Source organism: Tamandua tetradactyla, chromosome 9 (assembly GCF_023851605.1).
Source record: "Tamandua tetradactyla isolate mTamTet1 chromosome 9, mTamTet1.pri, whole genome shotgun sequence".
Taxonomy (NCBI): Eukaryota; Metazoa; Chordata; class Mammalia; order Pilosa; family Myrmecophagidae; genus Tamandua; species Tamandua tetradactyla.
This window is the reverse complement of record NC_135335.1, coordinates 101,470,621-101,495,270: the sequence shown is the minus strand read 5'-3', so window position 1 is coordinate 101,495,270 and position 24,650 is coordinate 101,470,621. Positions and strand designations below refer to the sequence as shown.

Here is a 24,650-nt window from a genome sequence, read left to right as displayed (position 1 = left end):
TCAACAGTAAATATTTATTAATTATTCTCTAAATATTAAGGACTGCTTTTAAAAACATGGAGTGAAATGCCCAAATCTTAAATGCCTTGTTTGATGGGCTTTGACAGGCGATTATGCATGTTTCCCAGAACTCTATCAACATAGAGGATATTACTATGTCCTAGAACAATTCCTCCTGGTAATTTTCCAGTCAATCTCCAACCCTCCGCCCCCAAAGCCACTCAGTATTCTGATTTTGAACATCATATATTAGTTTTGCTTGTTCTTCACACGAGTGGATTCTTGTTTTATGTATTGGTTGTGTCTTGTTCTCTCATGCAACATGTTTTTGAGATTTGTGGTAAGCAGATTAATGGCCCCCAAAGATGGCCATCCTCTAACCTCCGGAAGCTCTGAATACATTATGTTCCATGGTAAGGAGGAATTAAGGTAACAGGCGGAATTAGGTTACTAATCTGCTGACTTTGAAATTGGGAGATTATTTTGGATTTTCTGGGGCCCAATGTAATTGCGAGGGTCCTTATATAAGTGAAGATGCAGGCAGAACTTCAGACTCAGAGGAAGATTTGAAGATGCTATGTTGCTGGCTTTGAAGAAGGAGGAAGAGGCCATAAACCAAGGAAAATGCACCAACCTCTAGAAACTTGAAAAGGCAAAGAAACAAATTCTCCCTAGAACCTCCGGAAGGAACAAAGTTCTGCTGACCCCTTGAGTTTAGTCCAGTGAGACCCATTTTGGACTGCTACCCTGCAGACCTGCAAAATAATAAATTTGTATTGTTGTAAGCCACTAAGTTTGTGGTAATTTGTTGCAGCAACAATTAGAAAAAAATACACAGTTTATCCATGTTGTTGCATATGTGAGTAGTTTGCTCTGTCTGTGTTGCTCAGCAGAATTTCATTGTACAACTATACCACCATTAAGAAAAATCCATTTTCCTGTTGAGGGACATATGTGTTATTTCCAGTTTGGGGCTATTTATTATAAACAAAACTTCCATGAAAGTTCTTGTACAAGTTTTTTTTTGTGAACATATGTTTTCATTTCTTTTGAGTAAAAAATACCTAGGAATGGGAATTTTGGGATCGTAGGGAAGATGTATGTTTAACTTCATAAGAAATTTCTAGTTTCCCAGTGTTGTTGCACCATTTTACACTCACATGACACTGTATGAATTATGCTTGTTCCACACTCTTGTCAATATTTAGTGTTATCTGTTTTTTAAATTTTAGCCATTCTAGTGGGTGTGTAAGTCATGCTAGATTTAATGCACATTTCCCTGATAGCTAAAGATGACTTTTTTCCTCTATTTATTAGCCATTAATATACTTACTTTGTGAAATGTCTCTTCAAGTCTTTTGCCTATTAAAAAAAAAATGGGTTGTTTGTGTTTTTGTTACTGACTTGTAGGAGTTTTAAAAAATATATATTCTGGAAAATATATTTTGTCAGATATATGTATTGTGAATGTTTTCCCTTTGTGTGATGCTTGCTTGTTCATTTACTTAATGGTGTCTTAATTATTTTGTGCTTAGTGCTTCTTGTATTTTATCTAAGAAATCTTTGCTTACCCTAAGTTCACAAAACTGTTTTCCTTTATGCTATTCTATAATTGTTATGGTTTTTAGCTTTTACCTTTAGGTTTATGATCCATTTTGAGTTACTGACTGTGCATGTTAAGAGGTATGGGTCAAAGCTAAAAGGCATCCTTTTCCCCATAGAATTGCTTTAGCACTTCTGTTGGAAATCAATTGACTTTATGTTTAGGTCTATATTTTTAACTCTATCTGTTCCATTTATCATTTTTTTCTATCTTTATTCTAATATCACATATCCTTGATTACTGTAGATTTATAGTAAGTCTTGAAGTCAGATAACGTAAGTCCCCTAATCCTGTCTGCTTTTTCAATTTTGGGAGGGGGTGGATTCTAGTTCCTTTGTATCTCATTTAATTTGGGAATCAACTTTTTCATTTTATCACAAAAAAAGACTATTACATGGAAAAAAACTTAATTGAGGTAGAGTTGACATATCATGAAAGTCACCCATTTTAAGCGTACAACCCAAAGATTTTTATTAAGTTTACTGGACTGTATAACCATCACCATTTTCATCACTCCAGTTACAACTTAAGTCTATTTACTGTTAATCGCCATTTCCGCTTCTGGACAAACACTAATATACTTTCTGTCTCTACACCTTTATTTGCCTTTCTACAGTTTTCATATAAGTGGAATTTTACAATCAATAGTCTTTGTGTCTGGCTTCTGGCATAACATCTCCACTCTGACTCTAACTTCCTCTGTATGGCCCCCTGGCTTCTAGGCTCCAGTACCATCTTTTGCTTCCGTTGAACTTCTAATTCTGAGCATACTAGTGGCTTCCTCTTTTATAATCTCTAGCTTGCCTCAGCAATCTGTCTTGGTTTCTCAGCTCTTTCATCATCTATGCAGCCAATTTTCATCTTAGTTGAGTAGAAGTCATAATTTTGTTTTGGTTAGCAAAATATTTTGTAAGATTTTCATCATTTGAGATACATTGAGATTTATTTTATAGCCCCGTATATGGTTTAAATTGGCGAATGTACCATATGCATTGAAAAGAAAGTGCGATGTACAATTATTATCATGCTCTATATGTGTCAATTAGGTTAAGGGGTTTGATATTATTGTTCAGATCTTCTATATGTTACTGAGTTTCTGCTTTTTTGACTTAAATAGTTTTCCTTTTGTTCTGTCAGGTTTTGCTTCATGTGTTTTGGGTCTCTGTTATTACATACACTTGTAATTCTTATATATTTTAAGGTGTTAACTCTTATAATTATGGATTATCCTATTTTCTATAGTAATACTTGCCTTGAAATTTATTTCTCCTGATATTGACATAGCTACTCCAGATTTCCAATGCATATTACTTGCATGCAATATCTTGTTTTTCCTGTTATACTTTGAAATTAGTTATCTTTCAATTAAATTACCTCTCTTATAGAGAGAAAATACTAAGTTTTTGCTTTTTTATCCCAGTCTGACAATTTCAGCCTTTTCAGTATATGTTTTGTTCATTTATATTTAATTTAATTATCATTATAGTTTGATTTAGTTCTGCTAATTTGCCATTTGCTCTTTATTTGTCATATATATTTATGTCTGGCTCCTCTATTCCTTTTATTCCTTATTTTGTTTTAATCAAGTACTTTTTAGTATTCCATTTAAATTCCTCTATTGGTCTTTTAACTCTATCCCTAAGTGTCAATTTTTTTTAGTGGTTGCTAATCTAGGGAATGAAATTTGCATCTTCAATTTATTACAAGATACTTAGATATTGAATTACTTCAGGTAAACTATATATAACTTTCAATAGTATAATTCTTTTAATCATCCCTTCACCCTTCTGATACTACTGTCATATATATTTCATCAATTTATGTTATCCACTCAAAAATTAGAGTGCCATCACTTTTGCCTTTCACAAATATGTATGCCAAAAAATCAAGAAAAATACAGTATTTTATATTTGTCCACATATTTATAATTTCTGGTGCTCATCTGTTCTAATTTACTAGCTTCCAGAATGCAATATACCAGAAACATAATGGCTTTTAAAAAGGGGAATTTAATAAGTTTCTAGTTTACAGTTCTAAAGCCAAGAAAATGTCCCAATTAAAACAAGTCTGTAGAAATGTCCAATCTAGGGCATCCAGGGAAAGATACCTTGGTTCAAGAAGGCCGATGAAGTTCAGGGTTTCTCTCTCAAGTGAGAAGACACATGGCGGACACAGTCCCAGTTTCTATCTCAGCTGGAAGGGCACATAGCCAGCAAGGCGTCATCTGCTAGCTTTCTCTCCTGGCTTCCTGTTTCATGAAGCTCCCTGGGAGGCGTTTTCCTTCTTCATCTCCAAAGTTCGCTGACTGGGGAATCTCTGCTTCTTGGTGCTGCAGCATTCTCTACTCTCTCTGAATCTCCTGCGTTCTCCAAAATGTTTCCTCTTTTATAGGATTCCAGTAAACTCATCAAGACCCACCTAGAATGGGTGGAGACAAGCCCTTCACTTAATCCAGTTTAACAACCATTCTTTTTTTTTTTTTTTTTTTTTAAAGGAAAGACAGAGAGAAGGAAGGAAGGATAGAAGGAAGGAAGAGAGGAAGAAAGGGAAACATCTTTTTAAACATTTTCTTGTTTTATTGTATTTTGTTTCTCCGTTTTCGTTACATGGGCTGGGGCCGGGAATCGAACCGAGGTCCTCCGGCATAGCAGGCAAGCACTTTGCCCGCTGAGCCACCGCGGCCCGCCCTAACAACCATTCTTGATTGAGTCATATCTCCAGGGAGATGATTTAATTAATGTTTCAAACATACAGTACTGAATAGCGATTAGGAGAAATGGCTGCCTTTACAAAATGGGATTAGGATTAAAACATGGCTTTTCTAGAGTACATACATCATTTCAAACAGTCACATCATCATTCCTACTTATAGATTTAAGTTGCCATCTGGTGTTATTTACCTTCATCCTGAGGAACTTCTTTATCATCTCTTTAGAGATAAAGGTGTGATTATCTCAGTTTTATTTACTTGAAAATATCTTTATTTTGCTTTCATTTTTGAAGGACAGTTTTGCTGGACATTGAATTCCTGATAATATTTTTCTTTTAATACTCTACATAAATCATCCGATGTGTTTTCGCATCTTTTTGTGTCTGTTGTTATGAAGCGCCTAAGTGTATTATTGTTTTGAATGTAATATATCATTTCATCATCTGGCTGCTTTCGAAGTTCCCTTTTTCTTTAGCATCCAGAAGTTTGACTACATTGTACCTAGGTGCAGTTTGCTTTGTATTTATTCAGTTTGGGATCTGTTGAGTTTCCTGGATCTTTAAGTTAATGCTTTTCCCCACATTTGAAAAGTATCCTACCTTTATTTCTCTTTCTCTTCTCTCTCTCTCTCTCTGGGACTCCAACTATGCAGAATAGAGACTGCTTTATATTGTAACAGAGATCTGGAAGGCTTGGCTCATTTATTTCCACCTTTATTTCTCTGTTTTAGTCATATAAGAATTTTTATTGATGTACTTCAAAATCACTTTTTCTTTTCTCTGCTCTCTCTAACTTGTTGTTGAGACCAGGTAGTGAATTTTTCATTTCAGATATTATACTTTTTTTTTCAGATATTATACTTTTCATTCCCAGAATTTATATCTGTTCTATTTTTATAGTTGCTATTTCTCTGTTGAAATTCCCTTTCTATTCACTCATTGTCTATTTTATTTCAATCCTTTAAAAATATTTCTAACAGATGATTTTAAATCTGTTAAATCAAATAAATACATATTTGCACTTATTTGATTATATGTCCATTAGTTAACCATGAATACTTAAAACACAAAATATTATTAAAATGAGCCAAATGGAAATTTGAGAACTGAAAAATACAATTTCTGAAATAAAAATAAAAAAATAAAGAATGGGTTTAACTACACTTTAAAATAGACTTTATTTTTTAGAGCAGTGTTAGACTTACGGAAAAATTGAGATGATGTACAGAGAGTTCCCATACATATTTTTCATTCAGTTTCCCTCTAATTAACATCTGATGTTAGTATGGTAATTTATATTCAGTGAATCAACATTGATACATTATTATTAACTAAAGCCCATACTGTATTCCAGATTTCCTTAGCTTTTACCTAATGTCCTTTTTCTGTTCCAGGATCTATCCAGATACTACATTACATTTAGTTGTCTGTTTCCTTAGACTCCTCTTGGCTCTGACAGTTTCTAATGCTTTTCCTTGTATTTGATGTCCTTGACAGTTTTGAGGAGATTGGTCAGGTATATTGTAGGATGCTCCTGTTGGATTTTGTTTGATGTTTTTCTCATTATTAGACTGGGGTTATGGATTTTGGGGAGGAAGATCTCCAAGGTAAAGTGCCATTTCCATCAATAGGATCCATACCATGATTTGTGACTGTTGATGCTGACGCTGATCACTTGAGTGAAGCAGTGTTTGTTTGCTTTCCCCACTGTAAAGTTACTTTTTCCCCCCTTTCTATATGATATTCTTTAGAAGGTACACTTAAGGAATGGGGAGTTATGCAACCTCTCCTTTGTGGTGGAGAAGGAGTATCTACTTAAATTATTTGGCGTTCTGCACAGATTTTTCTCCTTACCTGCAACATATTTTACTGCCTTTAAAAAAATCTCTCTCTTTATCACTCATTCATATCATCTCTTTTGATTTCAGATTAAACAAAGAAAATAATAGATTTTTCTCTATATATAAGACAATATTATTTCTAAATCTAAATTGGCTTGTTTTTATCTACTCCAAAAGTTAACTAAGCAGAATAAGGTTGATTATGTTTGTTTTCATTTTGACTACTATTTGGCTTTTACCTAAAACTCTATAATAAAATCCTCAGTACCTTTTTATTGTTTGTCTTTGCAATAGTTTAGTCTACTGGTTAACACTATTAACCTTGTTTTACAGAGGATGGAACAAAGTGATTAAGTACCATTACTAAGTCCTTACTGCAAGTCATTAGATGAGCTGTCTCTATGATTGATTCTTTGCTTTGCGCCCACTTTGCATTTATCTTGTTTGTAAATGTTAAGACTTTTCAGAAAAAAATCCTTCCCGTTTATTTCTTGTGTTTAAGTCCTCTAGTTAAAATTTTTCCTGTCTTTACAAAAAATGTTTATTTGGTACAAAATTTATATTTTGACTAGCGCATTTCCTAACATAACTTATGTAGATAGCTTGGTTGAACACCATAAGTACATGGAACCTTGGGTAGGACATGAGATTTTGTTGGTTTGTCCAGGTGATGCCCTGATGAATCCCAGAGTGATTTGATCAGTGAGTGGAAAAGTATTTGCAAAGTCCCCTTTGGGGAATGGTTGAATGGGAAAATTCAACCTCCCCGAGTTGAATTCTTGATATTCTCACAAGCTGTGAGGACAACCAAAGCTATAGACTGAGCCCCCAGTCTTGGGGGTTGTTCATATGAAACTTAACCCACAAAGGATAGATCAAGCCTACTTAAAATTAGGCCTAAGAGTCACCCCCAAGAGAACCTCTTTCGTTGCTCAGATGTGGCCTCTCTCTCCAGCCAATACAACAAGCAAACTCACCCCCCTCCCCCTGTCTACATGGGGCATGACTCCCAGGGGTGTGGACTTTCCTGGCAACATGGGGCAGAAATCCTAGAATGAGCTGAGACTCAGCATCAAGGGATTGAGAAAAACCCTAGAATGAGCTGAGACTTAGCATCAAGGGATTGAGAAAACCTTCTTGACCAAAGGGGGAAGAGTGAAATGAGACAGTGTCAATGACTGAGGGATTCCAAACAGAGTTGAGAGGTTATCCTGGAGGTTATTCTTATATATTAAGCAGATATCACCTTGTTATTCAAGATGTAATGGAAAAGTTAGAGGGAACTGCCTGAAAATGTAGAGCTGTGTCCAGTAGCCATGTTTCTTGATGATGATTGAATAATGATATAGCTTTCACAGTGTGGCTGTGTGATTGTGAAAACCTTGTGTCTGATGCTCCTTTTATCTACTTTGTCAACAGACGAGTAGAGCATATGGAATAAAAATAAATAATAGGGGGAACAAATGTTAAAATAAATTCAGTTTGAAATGCTAGTGATCAATGAAAAGGAGAGGTAAGGGGTATGGTATGTATAATTTTTTTCTCTGTTTTCATTTTATTTCTTTTTCTGTTGTCTTTTTATTTCTTTTTCTGAATTAATGCAAATGTTCTAAGAAATGACCATGTGATGATATGCAACTATGTGAGGATATTGTGAATTACTGATTATATATGTAGAATGGGATGATCATAAAAAATTAAAAATTAAAAAAAAATTTTTTTTCTGTCTTAAATAATGAAATTTTATACATAATTTAAAGAGGAGAAATTAAAGCTACGCTTTTCTACAATGCTCACGAAACCACTAACCAGCACAAACTAAAATGTAAAATCAGAATGTCACTTTGAAAGTAAGGCAAACCTCAGTATTGCACGAACAAAATGTAAAACTGCAAATCCAACAACAAATAAAGAACTTACAGGTGTCACTACTTAGAGAAACTTTAGCTTTATGTTCTTTTGTTTCTGGATTGAAAGCAAAACATGTTTACATTTAAATTTAGAAAGTTTTGCTGATCCCTATTCTTAAAAGCAAACACTTCACAGTAAGTGGTTCAATCATAATGTGTGTATAGTAGGAATAGAGAGTTCTGCTAAGGAGATGGAATGGAAAAAAGAAAATATGAAGGTGGAGCTTGGCATGAAGAGTGAGGTTGAGGAAATGGAGCTATTTGTTAAATTTACTCCTATGGGAATTTTAAAATGAATTCAAAGTTGTTAAACAAGTTATAATGAAATCTATACTATTAAAAATCTTTATATGGTTGTGGTATAAAGAAATTTTGAAACGTCAAGGAGTCACATCCATCATAGGAAAATGGCATTAGTATCTGAGTTTAGTATAGAAAATAATTTTTTCCAAGAAATATTGTATTTTCTGAGCCAAGTAAAGCACAGAAAGCTAGCTTTATGATGGCACAAAAATATTTAATATATTTATACTGGTGGGGAAAAGTCTATAGATAGTTTTTTTGTTTTGCATGGGTAGACTCCAGGAATGGAATCCTGGTCTCTGGCCTCACAGGTGAGAATTCTGCCATGGAGTCACCATTGCACCACCCTATACCTAGATTTTAAAACCATCAACTAAATGGAACTACTAAGTAAATCAAGATAATGAATTAAAACCAAGAATGTATCAGTACTACACTGTCAAAATGCAAAAATTTGAACTGTTTTATTTATAAATAATAATGACCTTATTCTATTAAATGTATTACATTTATTGAAGACACATTTTTATCAGATCAGTTGATGAAAGCTAACGTATTATATAACATTGACAGGTGATTTTCAGTTAATCACCTAACTAGTGGCTTATTAGGTAGTCTAACAGTCTCTTACTCTAGGTTTGTTTTCAATTAATTTTTGGAGATATAGTTACAGTGGGCTGAACATTAATTCGCTCAGGATAGTGTGCTGGTTTGAAAGGATGTATGTACCCTACAAAAGCCATGTTTTTTTTTTTTAATTTTTTAAATTTTTCTTAAACATAACAACATACAAACATGAACATTCTTACCATATGATCATTCCATTCTTGGTATGTAATCAATAACTCACAATATCATCATATAGTTGTATATTCATCACCATGATCATTTCTTAGAACATTTGCATCAATTCAGAAAAAGAAAAAAGAAAAAAACTCATGTATACCAACCCCCTTACCCATCCCTCTCATTGGCTTCTAGTATTTCCATCTACCCAATACATTTTAGCCTTTGTTTCCCCTATTTTTTCTATACCCCTTACCACTCCCTTTCATTGATCACTTGTATTTCAATCCACTAAATTTATTTTAACATTTGTTCCCTCTATTATTTATTTATTTTTAATCCATACATTTACTTGTCTCTCAATAATAGACAAAAGGAGCATCAGACACAAGGTCTTCACAATCATACAGTCACACTGCGAAAGCTGTATCATAATACAATCATCTTCAAGAAATATGGCTATTGCAACACAGCTCTACATTTTCAGGCACTTCCCTCTAGCCTCTCCAATATACCTTAACTAAAAAGGTGATATCTATATAATGCATAAGAATAACCTCCAGGATAACCTCTCAACTCTGGAAAAGCCATGTTTTAATCCTAATCCCATTTTATAAAGGCAGCTGTTTCTTCCAACCCCTATTTGGTACTGTATGTTGGAAACTTTAATTAGATTATTTCCATGGAGATGTGACTCAATCAGTGTGAGTATTAAACCAGATTAGGTGAAGACGTGTCTCCACCCATTCTGGGTGGGTCTTAATTGGTTTTACTGGAATCCTTTAAAAGAAGAAGCACTTTGGAAAAAGCTAGAGAACTATAAGAGAGAAAGCAATGAGATTTTGAGAGAGCAGAATGCTGCAGAACCACGAAGCAGAGTCCACCAGCCAGTGACTTTTGGAGATGAAGAAGAAAAACACCTACCAGGGAGCAGGAGAGAAAGCTAGCAGATGACGCCATGTTCACCATGTGCCCTTCCAGCTGAGAGAGAAACCCTGACTGTGTTCACCATGTGCCCTCTCACTTGAGAGTGATGCCCTGAACTTCACTGACCCTCTTGAACCAAGGTATCTTTCACTGGATGACTTAGATTGGACATTTTTATAGACTTGCTTTAATTGGGACATTTTCTTGGCCTTAGAACTGTAAACTAACAACTTATTAAATTCCCCTTTTTAAAAGCCATTTTGTTTCTGGTATATTGTATCCTGGCAGCTAGCAAACTAGAACAGGTAGTATCTGTGAATTCTTGTTGGGCCTACCCATTTAAAGTACTTCTCCTTAAAAATACCTGAAGAGATTCTTTACCTTAAGGCATTAATTAATTAGGAAAAAAACAATAATTGAATAGAATTCACATACTCTGGAATAGATCATACATAATTTACAAACAACAAGCATATGCAAGTACACAGCTGACACAAAGGGCAAAAATAGCCTCCTTGTGTGTTCACAACCAGTCATTTCCCATTAGGGTGATGGTGAAGCCCTGGGCTAGAAACGTGCTCTATAGAATCTACCCTTGATCTATTTTCTTCTGTAAATTTCTCTCCTTTGTATCCATTCGTTGACCCATTTCTATATTTCCTGATAGTCTATACTGGTCCATTTCAAACTGATTAGTTCTTTGTATCTGAAATGATATGCTAATTACAGGATTTGTAGTCTGTCTAAAGTTGCTCTAAAGTTCAGTCCTTCAAAACAGACTTTCTACATCAGCTCTGGAGACTCCACTAATTATACTCTGTGGTGCTGTTTCTGTTCTCATTTCCTTTTCTATTATGAAAACTGTGTGATGCAGTGAATTCAGGTAGTGTGATGACCCTTTAATTTAAACATACCCTACCTGGAAATGCTTTTATATACCTGTGCATATCCTCCATAAAATAATCCCTAGTACATCATCACTGGCTGCAATGGAAGAGTTTTTATAAACTGACTTGGTTCTAGTCGAGAATATAGGACTGTATAGCATTGGGATTAAGTGTGATTTTGTTACATTGAGTTGTTTTTCCCCTACCATCACGTGTCAACTTGGCCAGGTGATATGTTTGTTTATTCATTTCACAGATGAATGAATCCCATGGGCTAAAAGATGAGGAAGGTAGAGCCCCTATTTCTAAGGGCTTAGAACCCTATTTCTAAGGGGCTCACAGTCAATTTGGGGAAAGCTGTATCAAGGAAAGAATGATGGAAGGGAAGGGAAACAGGTTACTTGGGAGACAGGACAACTTCATTCCCCAAGGTAATCCGGGAAAGAGAGCCACAGCAGAACATGGAAAGATGCAAAGATAAATTCTAAATAAAGAATTTCCCTAGCTAAAACTAATTGAGGATGAGGAAGTCAGAGGAGTGATTACAATGAGGAGGGCTACCGGCAGGGAAAAGGAAGGGCATGAGGAAACCTTGCGGGGTGGTGAAAATGTGCTATGCCTTCATCTGGGTGGTGATTACACAGGTGTATTCACATGAAAAAAAGTCATCAGGCAATACACTTAAGAGTACTGTACTTTATGCATGTTATGCATCAATAAAAAGTAAAAGTTTTTCCTCTTAGGGTTGGCCGTCTGCCCAAGGTGCATGAGGTTCTGGAGAGCTCTGCCCCTACTATTCTCTCTCTACTCCCTCAGGCCTGTTGACAGGACCCAGGACTCAGACTTTATTAGTAGTGGCACGGCTCTACTGCATTTTAGGTGAAAAAGGCTTTTGAAGACAGATTTTGGAAGTTAAATACCATTTAAAACTAACACTACAGGAAAGCGCAATTGACGTACAAAAGACATCTAGAGGGCAGTTCAGCAAACAGAGTGTGGAAGAATTGTGCTTTGTCTCTCAGAGGAATGAGACCAGGGTCCTACTGGCAGGGGCTTGATCTTCCCCCAAGTTAGGGTCTTGCCCATATTACTATTGGTTCAACTCTTGATTTTTAGGAAATGTGATGGCCAGGTTCACGTGTCAACTTGGCCAGGTCATAGTAACTAGTTGTCTGGTTAAACAAGCACTGGCTATCTGTTGCTATGAGGACATTTCATGGGCTTAAGTCATGAGGATGTTGGCTGCATCCGTGGCTGACTACCTCTGCAGTCAGCTAAGGGGAGTGTCTTCTGCCATGAGTGACACTTAATCTAATCACTGGAAGGCTTTTAAAGAGGAATCAGAAGAGACAATCCCTCTTTCGGCTTCAGCCAGCCAGCCTCTCCTGAGAGTTCATTGAGGACCTTCACTGGAGCTGCCAGCTCATGGCCTTCCCTACAGATTTCGGACTCTTACAGCATGAGACACTTTCATGATCTTATATTTACAGATATTGTCTGTGGATTCTGTTTCTCTAGAGAAACTTAATACAGGAAAAAGCAAAACCTAGTGTCTTAGGAAGAGATGCTCAAGATCATTAGTTATCAGGGAAATGCAAATCAAACCACAATCGGATACCACATCACACCCACCAGAATTGCTATAATTATCAAAAAGACAGATAATAACAAGTGTTGATGAGGGTGTGGAGAAATTGGAACATTCATACATCGAAGTTAAGAATGTAAAATTGCGCCTCTGTTTGGGAAAACAGATTGGCAGTCCCTCAAACGGTTAAACAGAGTTACCATATGACCTAGCAATTCTAGTCATAGGTATTTACCCAAGAGAAAGGAAAATATGTCTACACAAATGTACCTAAATGTTCATAGCAGTATTATTCAAAATAGCCAAAAAGATGGAAAGAACCCAAATGTCCATCCACTGATGAGTGGATAAGCAAAATGTGCTAAGTTCATACAATCGAATATTTTTCTGAATAAAATGGTATGAAGTGGGCGGGCAACAGTAGCTCAGTGGCAGAGTTCTCGCTTGCCATGCCAGAGACCCGGGTTCGTTTTCTGGTCCTGCCCATGTTAAAAAAACAAACAAACAAAAAAGGTATGAAGTGCTGATCCATGCTGCACCATGGATGGACCTAAAAAATATTATGCTAAGTAAAAAAAGTCAATCACAAAAGATAACATATTCTATGATTCCATTTATGTGAAATGCTCAGAAGAGGCAAATCTGTAGAGACAGAAAGTAGATCAGTGGTTGCCTAGGGCTATGGAGAGAATGGGACATTACTGATAAATGGGATGGTTTTTTTGGGTTTTTTTTTTTTTCATGTTTTGGAACATGAAAATATTCTAAAATTGATTGTGGTCTTGGCTGTAGAATTCAGTGAATATATTAAAAAGCATTGAATTGTATGCTTAAAATGGGTGAATGGGTCTGTGAAGTATTCCTCAATAAAACTGTTAAAAACCCAACGTAGTGCCTTTGAAGAAAGCAACAAAAAACTTGTTTAACACCAACATTTAAGCAATGATATCAGAAGGGTAACTGCTGCCCTGGAGCAGGCCACCTAGGTTTTAATCCTAGTTTATTAAATCCCATAAATAAAAATCAAGTTCCTTAACCATTCTGGGCCTCAGTTTCCTATTTGGAAGATCAGGATATTGGTAGAACCTACCTTACTCGTAGGCAGATGCTCTCAGGTTTTGTGCAAAACTGAGTGAGTTAACAGGTATGTGTACAGCACTCACGGTTAGTGCTCGATATGTTAGCTCTTATCTGTAGAGTGCTCTGACATTTATAAAGTACTCTTTCAAACATTTTCTCATTTGATAACACAAGTAGCAGGAATTTTTCATTCCATCTGTTAGAGTTAGTCCTCAGTGAAATTTTGAGCAGCTTGTTTTTGGCACTCAAAAGTCTCTTGATATTTGTTCATCTCTCTCACCGGCCTTTCATTCATGAATACCTAGAGTTTAGCCTTAGTTATTTCTTGCTTTTTACCTAATTTCTCTGAAGATGTCAATAAATAACATTTAAATACATGGCTCAGTCAAAGATGTTTGCATGTTAAAAGAGATAGCTTAAAAATGAAAAGAAAAAAAAAGCCTATAGGATCAGAAAGAATGGCTCTCAAATCATATCACAGAAGAGGCATCTTGTCCTACCCACTCCATAGGGTGGACTCTGAGTCTTGTGATGATTAACCTATGATTTGGTACGAAACATTGGCCTATTCTAAAATTAGCTTAAAAATCGAAAAATTGTAAGAATCCTCTAATATATATATAATTTATACTTCTGTTCCTTAGATTCATTAACACTCATGTTAATAAATCAAGTTTCTAAAATTTGCTCTAAATTCCTAGAATTGTTTTTATTCTAAAATGAGGCATCTTATTGAGTTTTTTCTTGCTATAACATTAATGACTATAAGAAAAAGTTACTAAACATTCATAAACTTCCCATTTTGATATATTCTAGACTCATGTGTTCGTTCATACAAAAATATACTTAAAAGAACAGGACTCACACTCCATTTGTACTTGCTTTTTCTCCTACTTACTGTTTATGATTTTTTATTTCTGAATTATCTTTAATGTCTTCATTTTATTATATATGTGCGACTATTTTATTTAACCAATACCTTGTGGTTGGGTATTTAACAAATCTGCAATAGGTCATTAACTGCTTCTGTAATTTTATTGTTTGAAAAATGTACAAAATGCCAGGAATTAAAGGAAGAAAGGAATTTCTTTTTTCAAAATTCAGCCTTTTGGGCTCTTATAGTGGTGGAACAGTTTTGAGTTCTATAATCTAAGACAAATATTGAAACTTGAGGATTCAGAGGAGGCCAGTAAACAAAGAATTGAGAAATCGGAATTGAAATTATTTAACCTTAAGTAGAGAAAGCTTAAAGATGACTATATTTATTTATACAAAAATAATATCCTGTAGCATCTTGTATAATGATACTCTTCTCATGGTCTGTGAATATTAGGGTTATTAATGAGTGTGCTTCTCCTCCTTCTTAGCCTTAGAGGCAGAAACTATATTATTTCTCTATTTCCCTTGTAGTATGTGCTGTTTGTAGAGTAAATGTTTGTTGGACTGAAATGGAACATAATTATGCCATTTCAGGTCGATAGAACGGGGATAGTTTAGTGCTGTTTACAGTTACTCTCCTAATTCGAATACATTTCTAAAGCAATTGCCAGGCATGTGACCCTGTAAACATTGCTAGTATGCTACAGTTTGCTTCCTATTCCCATGAAGAAAAAATTGAGAGCATTATGCTCACTGGCTTACCGTAGCAAATCAGATTCTTGTGTATAATATTACTGAAATGTAAACATCATTGCGTTGAAATTGGGGACTCACCCACTAATTTGAACTGTATTAAATGTTAACTAAATGCTTCTGTATTTACACAGGTATGTTTGCTTACTGGATAAGGGTAGTTGGAAGTGTCTCATTAAGTATGATGATCTGACAATTTTGTGGTGCAGCTGAGGGACAAATTTGCTATAGTAGTGACACAATTCAATTTTTTCTGGGCAGTTATAACAAAATATGTAGGGGATAATGCTCTGAAATATTACAGAGAAAATTAAAAACACTTGTCTGTATCTGTGGCACACACTAAATCCATTTATTGATATTATGCTGTCTCAAACTTTGAGGGATGTTGTAAAATTTTGCTAGTCTCTGGAGCAATAAGGTAGCTATAAACTATAAGATTGTTTGGATCAGGACTTCTTACATTGGATGGTAAAATAACTTAGGTGGCTTGTGCCTTGCTAATCTAGATCCGACTCTGGTGGGGGTTGGTGGTTGTTTTCTGTTAACAGAAAACAGAATATGCCCTTGATTCGATGTTTATTTATTTATTTTTTGTAGTAGGTGACAAAATTAAGACTTTTATGTAGTTACGTCTGCAGTTAATGAAGACAAACATCCTATATTGTCCCCTTACTATGTTGTCCCAGAAAAACACCAGAGAAACATGTTTATAAATGCTTAATTTCCTTAGCAAAATCAGGTCATTTGGAGTTGCAGGGTTTGAATATTCTTTTAAAATGCTCCTCTCTTTATGGCATCATTGAAGTTTATACAAAAATGCTCTAATGTATTTAAAATGCTCAGGGTAGTGACTGACACATTGTTCTAGTTTGCTAGCTGCCAGAATGCAATATACCAGAAACGGAATGGCTTTTGAAAGGGGAATTTAGTAAGTTGCTAGTTTACAGTTCCAAGGCTGAGAAAATGTCCCAATTAAACAAGTCTATAGAAATGTCCCATCACAGGCATCCAGGGAAAGATACCTTGGTTCAAGAAGGCTGATGACGTTCAGGGTTTCTCTCTCAAGTGAGAAGGCACATGGCGAACACAGTCAGGGCTTCTCTCTCAGCTGGAAGGACACATGGTGAACACGGTGTCATCTGCTAGCTTTCTCTCCTGGCTTCCCGTTTCATGAAGCTCCCTGGGAGGCGTTTTCCTTCTTCATCTCCAAAGGTCGCTGGCTGGCAGACTCTGCTTCTCGTGGCTATGTCATTCTGCTCTGCTCTCTCTGAATCGCCCCTCCTCCAAAATGTTTCCTCTTTTATAGGACTTCAGAAACTAATCAAGACCCACCCAAATGGGTGGAGATGCGCCTCCAGCTAATCCAGTTTAACAACCACTCTTGATTAAATCACATCTCCAGGGAGATGATCTAATTACAGTTTCAAGCATTCAATACTGAATAGGGATTAGAAGAAACAGCTGCCTCTACAAAATGGGATTAGGATTAAAATATGGCTTTTCTAGGGTACATACATCATTTCAAACCATCACACACATGGTTAGCATTTAATACAATTTAGCTTTCATTTAAGAAGACAGTTTCTTAGTATAAAAACTCATTCAAAAAGTTAATGGGTACAGCTATAGCAGAAAATAAATCTGATCTCAAAAAGGGAGAAGTTTCAAAATGAAAGGAAAATAGCAATTTAGATGATCAAATGCAGCAGAATAACTGAAATGCATATTATGCTGCATTTTTTTTCACTTAATAAAATAGTCCTAGAGTTTCCAAATAAGTTAAACAGTGCTAATTACTTTTCTACGTTTACAGTGCCACCTTCAGGAAAGAACAGTGCTCATTTTCATTAAGTGCAAATGCATTCTAAAGATCATGTGTAATAAAGAGTGTTTTAGTTGAGTTGGTTATTATTAAGAAAGCTCACTCTGCTTTTTTTTGGCCTGGGCATGTTCATTCCAGAAGATAATCTGTGAGTTTTTACATTTTGAAGTGGGATATTAATAATAATAATTAAAAAGAAATGAAATGCATATGGTTTCTAATTTTCTCTTGACTTTTGGAACACTAAGGTCATCATATACAGATGATTTTGCAATTTTTACATAGTTCCAAGAGATTTAAGTGTCCTTTGCTAGTTTGCTCCATTAATGAGTCTCATAAGCAAATTTTCTATCATATCTAATAAAAAATGGTACTAAATAGTTACTTGTGCACCTTTAGTACTTGTCTTAGTTTGCCAAGACTGCTATAACAAGTACCACAATTGGTTGGCTTAAATACTAGAAACTTATTGACTCACAGTTTGGAGGCTAGACGCCCAAAATTCAGGTATAGCTTTCTCTCCTGGCTTCCTGTTTCATGAAGCTCTCAGCAGGGCATGTCTTCTCAGAAGTCTGTAGACTTCTTGTGTTGCTTTTCAATAATCCTGTGCCCCATGGAGATCTGTTTCTTTTTGTCTCCTTTTGTGGCTTGTACTTCTCCTGTTAGGTCATCAGGGCCTCTGTCTAGACTTCCTCTCCTCATAAAGACTTCAGTCATACTGAAATAAATCCACCATGATTCAATTTAGTCTTATCTAAGGATTTGTGGAGAGCCAATGCATAAATAGGATGTCCATTCCCATGGGATCAGGATATAAGAGACGAACATGCGGAGAACATGTTTCAATTGACCACTTAAAATAGTACCCAGTTAGTTGAGGAGGCCAAAGTGGGTTAGATTAAACATCCTGGGGAAGGAGAAAGAGGAGGGGGAGCTGTTGGAACTCAGTTCGAGTGTTGGTTACCATTCAACAAGGTAACCACTAGTCGATATAATATGGCTATTGAGCATTTGAAATGTAGGTGGTACAAATTGAGATGTGCTATAGTGTAAAGTATGTACAAGATTTTGAAGATTTAATGCAAATCAAAGCTGTAAAATGTATCACTAATATTTTTTTATATTGACTACATGTGGAAATGATCATATTTTGGGTATATTGGGTTAAATAAAATATATTGTTTAAACGGATTTCACCTATTTACTTTTTTGTTTTTTTTAATGTGACTACTAGATAATTTAAATTATATATATGGCTTGGATTATATTTCTATTGGACAACACTGCTCTAGGGCATGTTTATCCCTGGAAACTTACAAATAATCACAGTGGCAGCAGCACCCCTAAGGATGATGGATTTGAAGAGCTTGTACCATGTGCCTCGTATTATACTAAGTGCTCACAAGAAACCATTAAGGTAAAGTTCCAGGATTACTCCTGTTTTACCTGGAAACTGAAGCTGAGAGATTAAATAATTACCAAAGACATTACAGCTAATAAATAGAGGAGGAAGGATTTGAACTGTATCTGATTCCAAAGCCCATTTTCTTAGTATCTGTACTATTCTGGCTTCTGGAATAACCTTTACTTGGAATCATAGAAATCAGAGCAACACAGAGAAGGTAGAGAATTTAATTCAAATGTTCACTTCTTTAGGTGGGGGAAATGAGGCCAAAAGAAGATAAGTGCCTTGTTCAAGACTTCCTGTAGTTGTGCCTCATATAGCTTACAACTAATTTGGGGTGCAGTGGATCATGAAAAATCCTAAGAAGGAAAAGAAGAGGGTGCTATGAGAGCAAATAATTAAGGGGATGAGATGTGGTCTAGAAAAGTCAAGAAAGGAAGTGGTGTTTTAATTGAGGTCTGAGATTAGAGCAGAAATTTACTAAGTTCAAAGAAGAAGTATTTATAATAAGGGAAATAAAATATACAAACGTCCCAAGGCAAAAGGACCTGGCTCCTTTCAGGGAATGAAAGGTCATTATAAATAGAATGCAAGGCAGGAGTGGGAACTCAGATAAGTTTGGAGAGGTAGGCAGAGGCCAGAACACATAGGGACTTTCAGGCCTTATGAAGATTTTGGCCATAAGAAAGCCATGGAAGGAAGGACTTTAATCAGAGGAGTAACACAATCCGATTTGTTTTTAAAAGTGGTCACTCTGGTTATTCTGTAAAAAATGGATCAGAGATGTTCTAGTTTGCTAGCTGCCGGAATGCAACATACCAGAAATGGACTGGCTTTTAATAAAAGGGAATTTATTTTGTTAGTTCTTCAGAGGAAAGGCAGCTAACTTTCCACTGAGGTTCTTTCTAACGTGGGAAGGCACAGGGTGATCTCTGCCGGCCTTCTCTCCAGGCCCCTGGGTTCCAACAACTTTCCCCAGGGTGACTTCTTTCTGCATCACCAAAGGCCTGGGCTGAGCTGCAAGTGCTGAGATGAGGAATGCTGAGCTGCTTGGGCTGTGCTACACTGTGCTCTCTCATTTAAGCACCAGTCAATTAAGTCAAACATCATTCATTGTAGCAGGCATGCCTCCTAACCGACTGCAGATGTAATTAGCAACAGATGAGGTTCACGTACCATTGGCTCATGTCTGCAGCAACAAAACTAGGTATGTTCACCTGGCCAAGTTGACAACTGAATCTAACTACCACAAGAGAGGTACAAGAATAATGTGGGACGCCAGTCAGGCAGCTGTGCGGTGTTAGGGCAAGAGCTGATTGTCACTTACAGGGACAATCCTTTATAGTTTTATAGCATGGGCTGGCCTAGGGTGGTCTTTGCAAAATGCGCATTGATTCTCCTATTCTCCACGGCCTTAGGCCTATGGTGTCAAATTTCAGGACCTTCCATTGCCTCTTCCTTTGGAAATCTTTTAACCTTTTCTCTCTCTTCCTTTGGAAATCTTTTAGCCTTTTCTCTTCCTCTGTTTTTCAGCTTTCACCTGAGGTGGTTGTGGCAGGGTTGCTTCCTAGTGGTGGAGCTACTCTGCTCACTCCTCTTAAACTTATGCTTTTCCTAAAAGGGCATCTGAAAGCAATCACTTACAGATTAAACTTTCAAGCTCTCTAAATGTTTTCAGTAGAAATGTATATCCAGCTAGGGAAAGGCCACCCAATTCATTGTAATCTTTTAGTCTTTTTCTTCCCAATTATTTTATTCTTGTGAGTATTTTACCACTTCTTTTTCAAATAAAAACAAAGATTTATAGTATCTTGGACTAAGATGATTGCCGTGAATTTGAAACGAAAAGTTTGGGTGAAATTTAGGAGGTAAAATTGTCTGGGCTTGGTGTTGGATTGATCAGGAACAGGGAATGAGATGCTGAGTATAATCCGTAACATTCTGGCTTGGTTAATTGGAGAGATATTATGGTCTATTTACTGAGGTAGTGAATATTGGAGGAAGCCAAAATCTGGAGGAGAGGTCATGAGTTCAGTTGGATGGATGCTGGCGATGCCTGTGGAGAGTCTGGACTGGATTAGGTATGAGTCACTGACCCCACGGACAAGGTTGAGATTACCTATGGAGGGTATAGCGTGTAAAGAAGCCCTCCAGTGGTGGCTGGAGCTGGCTTGTACGGGCCTATGAGCCGATTTTGCTTTTCTGTTCCAACTTTGTATTCAGTAATGCCTTTTCAGAAGTTTGAAATAGGCCACACTGGGAATATTTACACCACAGAAATTGGCAAACCTTTTAACTCTGGGCTTGCCCTGCAGCAAATTTACCAAAATACTGGTTAGATGAAAATTTCAAAAGCCTAGTAAGAAAGGTGAATCAGTAATCATCACTGAAGAGGAAGCCTGGGAATATACAGTGTTGATAAAAAAAAAAATAGAAAAGAGTCAAAGCAGGAGAAAATGATAAGTAACTTCAAATATTAATGAGCTATCAGATAAGGTGAAAAGTAAGACATTTATTGGTAGGAGCAACAGGAGAGTTATAGCGAACAGGTTGATTTTTATTTTTTTTACTTCTCTTAAAAATTTGGAGTTAGGAAATTGATTGGAGTGATTTGGAGTTAGGAAAGTGAGACAGTGCAGTTTAGCTGTGGGGAAGGTGGGCTAGAACAGTAGTTGGAGAATGAGTACATTTAAATGTTTAAGGGAAGAATAGAAGAGAGGGGAGATAGCTATTAAAGTTGGGATCTTAAGAAGATGGTTAAAGTCCCTTCAGGAGAAGGGATATTTTCTCTATTGCATTGAAAGGAATGAAAAAATGTAGGTGTTACAGGGTGGGTTACCAGAAATCAGACCTGGGTTTATTTTTCTCAGATTTACCTTATAGTTTACGATGACTTCCTGACATAATTTTTAGGTACATGAATATACTTGTGAGATTCCTCCAGATGATTTAGTTTGTCAATATCCATTTTGAAGTGTGATATTTAAGTGTCATATCTATAGATAAAGTCTGTCTAGTACAAAGGAAGGAGTAGCATTTCTCTCCTGAGGACACTATATTTCTAATACAGAAACTTAGTGTTTTGGTAACTATCTTAACATCATCATATTGATTCATATTAACTTGCAGTCAACTAAAATACCCAAGTTCATTATATGGTGGTGTCTTTCTAAAAATTTTTATTGATATATATTGTATATTCAAATACAATGTAATCATCCAAAGTATACAATCAGTGGTTCACAATATCATCATACAGCTGTGCATTTATCATCACAATCGATTTTTTTCTTTTTTTGTGAAAAATAGCATATATACAAAAAAGCAATAAATTTCAAAGCACATCACAGCAATTAGTTGTAGAACAGATTTCAGAGTTTGGTATGGGTTACAGTCCACAATTTTAGGTTTTTACTCGTAGCTGCTCTACGATACTGGAGACTAAAAGAAATATCAATATAATGATCCAACAATCATAATCATTTGTTAAACCTGAACTTCTCTGTATACCTTCACATCACCTTTGATCTTTCTCCCACTCTTTAGGCATATTTGGGCTATGCCCATTCTAACTTTTTCATGTTGGAAGGGGCTGTCAATAATATGGGAAAGGGGGGTGGGGCTATTTGATTTTCTGGAAGGGCTGGCCCCTCTGCATTTCAGGACTTATACCTCCCATCAGGAGGTTGTAGGTTTCTGGAGAGTTACCCTAGTGCATGGAACTTTTGTAGAATTTATATAATGCCCTAGGTGTTCTTCAGGATTGGCAGGAATGGTTTTGGTTGGGGTTTGGCGAGTTATGATCGGTAGCAAGGTCTAACTGAAGCTTGCACAAGAGTGACTCCAGAGTACCCTCTCGCCTCTATTTGAACTCTCTCAGCCACTGATACCTTATCTGTTACACTTCTTTTCCCCCTTTTGGTGAGGATGGCATTGGTGATCCCACGGTGTCAGGTCTGGATTCATTCCTGGGAGTCCTATCCCACGTTGCCAGGGAGACTTTCACCCGTGGATGCCAAGACCTCTTTTTAATTAGTTATCTAAGTGCCATTACTTCATCCCAAAAGAAAGAAAATTACACCTTTAGTGTTTTATATTCTCTATCTTGATCTTCATTATAAATGTGTGCAGTAGGTTATCATCTTATACAGATGAGGCACCTAAGCTCTAAAGCAATGCAATAACATGTTTTAGGTTACATAGAAAGTGGCAGGCCTAGGAAGACCCAAATCTACCTTAATCCGATGACCTTTCCTTTCCACTATATCTTTTAACTAAAAAATTTCTTAAATTTATCACATTCTAAGCACAGTGTTATTAAGGTCTTTTGTGAGTGACTGTATCTTGGTTCCACAATTTGGAACCTAATTTCATTTACAAATCAACTCAACAAACATTATTGAGCACCAAATATATGGAAAACTTGCTGTGTACAAAGCTAATCTTTCAAAAGGATACACAAATGTGAAAGACAAGATCTTTGCATTCTTGGAGTTTACAATATAAAGGATAATGCACACACACACTTGAAATTAAGTAGAATAGAGATACAAACAACATGCTGTGGGAATGCAGGAGGAGAAAGAAAAAATTCCTACTAGTGAGATCTGAGAGGGCTTTTTGGAAAAGGTAACTGTACTCTGAGCTGAAATCTGTCAGGTAAGCTTTTGCCAGGAGTAGACAGGGAAGAGAGACAATTTAAAATGAAGCAAACCCAGCAAAGGCCTAAAGGCAGGGGTTTATGACAAACTACATTGTGGGGGACAAGAGATATAAGTGTATTGTGGGAGATGAAGCAGGGAGGTAGAGAGAAGTTTAATCATCAGGGGCTTACAGATGAGCTAGAGAACTTGAAACTTAAATCTGTATGTAAGGAAGTTCTTTCAAGGAATCTGAGTCAGTGGAGACAATTACATCTATAGCATTATTACTTCACTGCTTTGCACAATGAATGGAAGTTGCTGAGTGCAAAAAAATGTGTTAAATAAATGGACTGGGGCGGGCCGCCCTGGCTCAGCAGGCAGAGTTCTTGCCTGCCATGCCAGAGACCTGGGTTCGATTCCCAGTATCTGTCCATGCAAAAAATTTAAATGAATGGACTGATCCGGAATAGGTTGGATGTAGAGTGGTCAGTTAGGTTAAGATAATCGACATGAAGATGATCATAAAGCTCTGATGAGAGTGGAAAGCTGAGGGCAGAGGTCATCAGCACTGCCAGGTGAAAATAACTGTATTTGATAACTGGGTTTGGGCATACCGGGAAGTGAAAGAGTTAAAGAAGGTTGACTGTTATACAGAGACGATGGTGATGCTGGGAACAGGCCCTACAGCAGGAATAGATGTTCCGGGAGAATGAGATGAAGGAAAGATTCTCAGTTCTATTTTAGATTATGTGGAGTTTGAAGGGCTGGTAGGATATCTACTAGAGATACCTAGCAAAAAGGTGGACTTTCAAGTCTATTTGCAGACCTGTAATTTAGAAATGGAACATTATAGAAAAGGATGCACAAATATTTGAAAAAAGTAAGTAATAAGTCATAAGCGATGTAAGCCGAGGTGACGTGCTACTTTGACCACTCTTCTTTTTTTTTTTTTTTGACCACTCTTCTGATGGAGGTTTAAGCTTTTATAGCTCTGCTGATAGTCTGAATTATAAGGGATTCATTCATTCCTATGTGCTACTCTGAGCTGTACAGTAGGGAGAGTAGACCCAGTCAGAAATTTATTGGTCCAGGACACAATGGTTTCATTTCCTTTCTTTCCCTCCACAGCTAACTGCTTCACCCCACCACAGCGCAAACATCCTGAACTCTCCAACTTGCTCCACACCATATAGGTCAGAGTCGGGGCTCACTCTTCTCCATTTCCCGCGCATCTTCCCACCCCCCCTCCCGCCCCCACCAGGTATAATGCTCACGGGTGCAGCGCTTTCCCCCAGCACCCGCTCTCTCAAACCCCCCACTGGCGAAGGCACGTGCCCCAGAGACCGTTGGGGCAAACACCAACCGTCCCTTCCGACCAGTAGACGCGCGCTCCGGCGCGGGTCCGGCTGGCGCGCGGGAGCTGAGCGCGCGAGCCGGCGCGGGCTGGCTCAGGAGGGGTGGCGGGGCAGAGACCTGAGGGCGCGGGCCGTGGGGTCGCGAGCTGGAGCGGG

General features: G+C 36.9%; 1 long non-coding RNA gene across 1 annotated transcript; it reads right to left on the bottom strand.

Moving 5' to 3' along the window:
* Positions 1 to 22,933, bottom strand: LOC143646249 (uncharacterized). Its single transcript, XR_013157416.1, has 3 exons — positions 22,387 to 22,933; positions 17,570 to 17,809; positions 1 to 755 (listed from the first exon to the last, which is right to left on the bottom strand). It is a non-coding gene; the product is annotated as an uncharacterized LOC143646249 (long non-coding RNA).
* Between the last annotated feature and the right edge of the window lie 1,717 nt (positions 22,934 to 24,650).